Below are 6000 nucleotides of genomic sequence, written 5' to 3'. Positions count from 1 at the left end.
GAAGCCATTTGGAGCACCATAGTGGACACTGAGAAGACGAAGGATAACATAAAGGCTCGAATTGACCAAGAAAAGTTGTGCGATAGGCCAGAGTTGAACATGAAGCCACCTCAAGGTGCCAAAAAAACTTGGACTAAGCCACACGCTCCGTCCCGCCTCACAAAGGCCCAAAAAGGGAGGTCTTCCAATGGATGAAGGACTCCTTGTTTTTCCCTCGATGGGTTCGCAACCAACCGGATGAGGGGTCTTAACATTGAAACGTTGCGAGTACAAGGACTGAAGAGTCATGACTACCACGTATGGATTGAGCGGATAATGCCGGTGATGATTCGAGGCTATGTCCCTGAGAAGACTTGGCGAGTGCTAGCGAGGTTGCGTTATTTCTTCCGCCGATTTGTGCTAGGGAGTTAGACACTAAAGTGATTGAGAAGCTGGATGAACAGGCACCCATGTTGCTTTGCGATCTAGAGAAGATCTTTCCTCCAGCGTTCTTTAATCCGATGCAACATATGATTCTCCACCTCGCGAAGGAATGCTTAAAGGGGGGGCCGAATTGGGGCCGTTGGCGCTTGGTCCCGAGAGAGAAACACAAAAGCTTCGTCGGATGACCGGCAATAAATGCAAGATCGAAGCATCCATAGCCGAGGCAGTCCACGAACGTGGAGGTGGCAAACTTCACCACTAAGCACTATGATCCCAACATTCCCACAAAGCACAACCCGGTCCTCCGTTACAATGCCGCCAACAATGAAGATGTACCCAAGCTTAGCATCTTCATAGGGCTTAGCGGCAAGTCAAGTGGCTCGAAGCCGTACACAACGAATTTACATGAGCGGGAGTTGATCCACTCATATGTCTTGAACACCATGGTGGAAGTGAAGCCGTACATCAAGTAAGTGCTAACCATTTAGTTATTCGCAAACATTCATCGTATGTTCGTGGCTAACTCTTCCTCCGTTCACTGTTGTAGACAATTCACGACTAAATATTGGAGGTATACCCACAGGGATCCTACCTCGGAAGAATCCAAGGATATTTTCGATAAGGGTGGCGGTCACGGTTTCAGTAGCTGGTTCTGTGGTTTGGTACTATCCTATCCAAATTTGTTTGTACACTGTCGACATTTCGGCCGACATTTCTTGTTCTAAACTTGTCGTCCTAATCTTGTAGGCAAGAACCGACAAAGACATGAATCCCTTGCTACGAAAAATTGCTAGGGGCTTCAACCATTCCGTCGACTCGTTCAATTCTTATGACGTGAACGGGTATCGCTTCCGGACCCATCAATACACAACAAGCCGTCCAAACAAGAAGACAATAAATAGCGGGGTGGTATGTCAAGGTGATGATGGACTCCATTACTATGGAAGAGTCGAGGGTATATACGAGCTGAATTACGGGTTTGACAAAGGGCTAAATCCCGTCGTATTCAAATGCCATTGGTTCGACCCACGCCACGTGAGACGGGATCCTGAAATTGGATTGGTCGAAGTTGAAAGAAGCTCGTTTATAAGGGAGAGGACGTGTACATTATGGCCACCCAAGCCTTCCAAGTATTCTATCTCCCGTACGCGTGCCGAAACCCGACCAAACGTCTACATGGATGGGATGTTGTGATGACGGTTCCTTCACGCATTAGGCCACCCCCGCCAAACAAGGATGATTACCGCCGCGTAGACCCCTCAACAAGGAGTGTTGATTTTTATCAAGAAGAAGGGCTCCCCGGTCATTTCACTATCGACTTGTCGGCCGTTGTTGATAACATGGTCGTAGACGATGAGCAATAAGAAGATGAGGTTATGGAGGAAGACAATGAAGAATATGAAGCTGAGGATGTGTGTGCCGTCGAAGACCTAAGTTTGCTCGAGGCGTTCAAAGCAGGCATTGACCTAGGTCCAAATGGACCACCTCCGAGTTTCATCGATGATTATTGGTTCGCTGAGCCTGATGATGATGAAACATGTGGTCCGATTACGGATGTCGACAACGGCTACTCGATCTATGTAGTTGTAATTGTGAGGCTATCCTATGTAATAAACTATGTGCTATGTAGTTGTAATTGTGAGGCTATCCTATGTACTCGAACTATGTGCTATTTGTAATAAACTATGTGCTATGTAGTTGTAATTGTGAGGCTATCCTATGTACTGAACTATGTGCTATTTGTAATAAACTATGATCTATGTACTGAACTATGTGCTATTTATTGTTGATTTCACTAATATTCATCTCGTTTACATTGCATACTAATAAACCACTCTTTTCATTGTGTTTGCAGGTGATTGAAACATGCCGCCAAGAAAAAGAAAGGGAGGTTTCAAAAAGAAGATCAAGGCCGTGGCTGAGCTTGTGGGACTTTCGAGTGGTTCGTCGTCGCGGACACGTCCTCCTAGCGCTCCTCCTAGCCCTCCACCACGGAGGAAGAATGCCCAGCCACGGCGACTTCGTACCCCTTCTCCTAGTCCTCCCCAGCCGAGGATGATGACGAGGAGCAGTGGGGTGGGGAGGACGAGGAGGACGGTGAGGAGCACGGTGGGCAGGATGAGGAGGATGGTGGGGAGGACGGTGGGGAGGACGGTGGGGGGGACGGTGGGGAGGACGGTGGGGAGGACGGTGGGGAGGACGGTGGGGAGGAGCTCGAGGAGGATGAGGGGTTGGGGGGTTTGCCGCAGGAGCTAAACAAAGACCTAGCTTGGTATCCGCCCGAGGAGGAGGTGTACGTTGCAGCCGAGGAGAGGCTGGAACCACGGGACAAGAAGCCGTATAAGCGCGGGATTACGAAACTCCCCAAGCTAAAAACTTGGTCCTTCCGCGATGTTGTTCTCGTGCCCGCTGGAAAGAGGTACATGCTGATTTTGGCATTCCATTATTGAAATTTTTATCATTATACAATTTTTTTATCACATGCATACTGATTTTGGCAATTCGTTGTGCAGCATGTTCAAGTATGGTGACCCGAGGAGGCTCCCGACACGTGAGTACTCGAACATCCTTGGAGGCCTAATTAGGAAGCATTTCCACGGGATTGTCAATCTCCCTAGTGGTGGCCGCGATGTGGCTTGGACTTGGAAGCACTACAGCTACGCGGAAGATCCTAGCGGCAAGTGCGCCAACATGCAAGAGCGGGTTGTCCGCCACTTCAGGGTACGTGACTTTTGGCTTCTTAGCATTCAAACACTTCTTGACTACCAATAGTTGCTCTAATTCCTCTTGTTTTACCTATGTGCATGGTTGCGTAAATACTTCACGAGGGCTGAGGGCAAGGAAACTGCGTGCGACGTTATCTTACACGAGTTGTGCGGGGTGAGGGTGACGGCATGCACTACGAGGCACGTGTCCAGTGCGTCCGCGGCCGGCACGCCGAGCACAAAGTTTGGATGAGTAAGGCTGATTGTCGGGATACACTCATGGCACCGTGGCAGTACCTGCAGGTATTAGCATCGCTGTGTTATTTATTTCCGCATTTTCATGTAGTTTATGTTCTAATAATGGGTCTATCTTGTGTATGTAGAACCCTCCTCGATACGTCGGGGAAGACAAGGCGTGCTTTCTTGCGATGGTCATATGGTGGACACCCCCGAGTACGCCCGGAAGCACGAGGAGGGCAAGCAGAAGTGCTTAGAGATGGGAGGTGGATCACATGTCCTGGGCAGCAAGAACTTGGCCCTTACCTTGCAGCAAGAGGTGAGCAAATGGTTTCTTCATTCTTTCGTTTCATGTTATTGTTAGCCCCGCAAGGGTGTCCCTCTTCACTTACTTGCATGTACTCTTTTGCGGGAAGTGAAGACGAGCGTGACACCAAACTTGTTTGGCCTTTTCCAAAAGTCCAAGACCAGGAGGGAGCCGCATCCCGAAACGGGGTCCGTGTGGGTCAACGGGCTAGCGGAGGCCCCAGTGTGGCGCGTACCGCTCGACGTTCAAGGCCAAGCACGGCGAAGACGCCGACCCAACCACCGAAGACTTTGATGTTGAGGTTGCGGTGCTTGCGGGACAAGGCAAGAAGGGTGGCCGCCTATGGATTGCTGACGGGTTAGTCGACCCATCGACCATTCCATCTCTACGCCGGATCCGTCGTGGGCGTACGAGCGAGCAGCCTCGGGTAGAGACCCGCCCACGGGCTTCGGACCTAGGCTGTGGAGAAGTTACGGGTAAGTTCTTCGTCGATCCTCTACGCTTCATTACATGTTTTCCATTGCAATGTTACCGACATCGCGGCAACACAACGTAGGCGGAGATGGAAGAAAGGGAACGGAGGCACCAAGAGGAGCGAGATGCGGATGCAGCAGCAGATTAGGGAGAACATGCGGATGCAGCAGCGGATGTTGCGGCGAGATGCAACAACAACGACAGATGTTCCGAGTAGATGTTCATGAACCAGGCCGTGCTGACTTCCCCACCGGGGAGTAGTGCTCCTAGCACGTCGTGTCCTCCTATGTTCCCCAAGCCGGGTAAGTGGTTAACTTAATATCTCCGTCTCAATCTTGTTTGTTGTCTAACCGAACTTTGGATATTGCAGATCCCCGCGCACGATCCGGCTGTGATGGCACTCCTCCGAGCAAGCGCCAAGTCGAGCCCGCTGACACCTGGCTTGACCGTCAACAATACGGGCATCATCCGGAGCCTGCAGCAGTTTCTAGGTGAGTTCTCCTACACTTGTAATTCTTCAATACCATGTCACTTGTGAACTTTAGCCATTCAACCATGTCAATTTTAGCCATTATGTTCAATTTTAGCTATTCCATGTTAATTTTAGCCATTCCATGTCATTCTTAGCCATTATGTTGAATTTTAGCCATTTCATGTCAATTCTAGCGATTATGTTCAATTTTAGCCATTCCATGTCAATTCTAGTTCTTCCATGTCAATTCTTGTTCTTACATGTCAATTTTAGTCATTCCATGTCATTCTTAGCCATTATGTTGAATTTTAGCCATTTCATGTCTATTCTAGCGATTATGTTGAATTTTATCCATTCAATGTCAATTCTAGTTCTTCCATGTCAATTCTAGTTCTTACATGTCAATTTTAGCCATTGCATGTCACTTATGCATCTATATAAGAACTTGTAGGAGGACAAGGAGATGGAGGACAAGTAGGTGGAGAAGGACAAGGAAGTGGAGGACAAGGAAGTGGCGAAGGTTGACGTTGCTTGTATGAACTTTGTTGTGTGACTTGGAGCATTCTATGTGTGAATTTGTTGTTGGACTACTTTGTTGTTGGTGGACTTCGTTGTTGTTGGATTGTATGGAACATTCTATGTATGGACTTTGTTGGACTATTAGTGGTTGAACTTTGTTGTTGATGATGTGCAAATGTCTATATATTGTGCTATATATGTATCCGGAAATATATGTCTATTTTGTGAATTATATGTGCAGGGATTAAACGGAAACGAGCAAAAAGCTGAAATTTTTCAGCACCTTTGCCGTGCACATGCACACGGCAAAGAGAAAGCCGCACGGCAAAGGCTTTCTTTGCCGTGCACATGCACACGGCAAAGGGTGCCCAGCTGTGCACTGCGCCGCCCAGCTGCCCACCTGTAGAGTCTTTGCCGTGTGGGGTTGAGGGGAAGCGCACGGCAAAGCCTTGTCTTTGCCGTGCGGCTTCGTGGGGAGGCGCACGACAAAGCCGGCCGCACGGCAAAGCCTGCAAGCGCACGGCAAATGAGTGCGCACGGCAAAGGACTTCGCAGCGCACGGCAAAGCAGCGTCGCTCGGCAAAGCCTTTGCCGTGCGATTTTCGCTCGACGCACGGCAAAGGTGGCTTTGCCGGGTGGGTCGTTGCCGTGCATTCTTTGCCGTGCAAGGCCGCACGGCAAAGGCTTTGCCGAGCGTTTTTGGGCCTTTGCCGTGCGTTTTGGCTGCACGGCAACGCCCTGTTCTGCCGTAGTGTGGGCGTCTTTTAAGGCTGTGGAAGTGTTTTGTGTAGTTTGGACAAGTTGGAGCATCTCCACCGGCATCCCCATAGCGGTACCGATAGCGATTTGGAGGCTAGGAGCGA

Source organism: Lolium rigidum, chromosome 4 (assembly GCF_022539505.1).
Source record: "Lolium rigidum isolate FL_2022 chromosome 4, APGP_CSIRO_Lrig_0.1, whole genome shotgun sequence".
Classification (NCBI taxonomy): domain Eukaryota; kingdom Viridiplantae; phylum Streptophyta; class Magnoliopsida; order Poales; family Poaceae; genus Lolium; species Lolium rigidum.
This window is presented reverse-complemented; position numbering follows the sequence as displayed.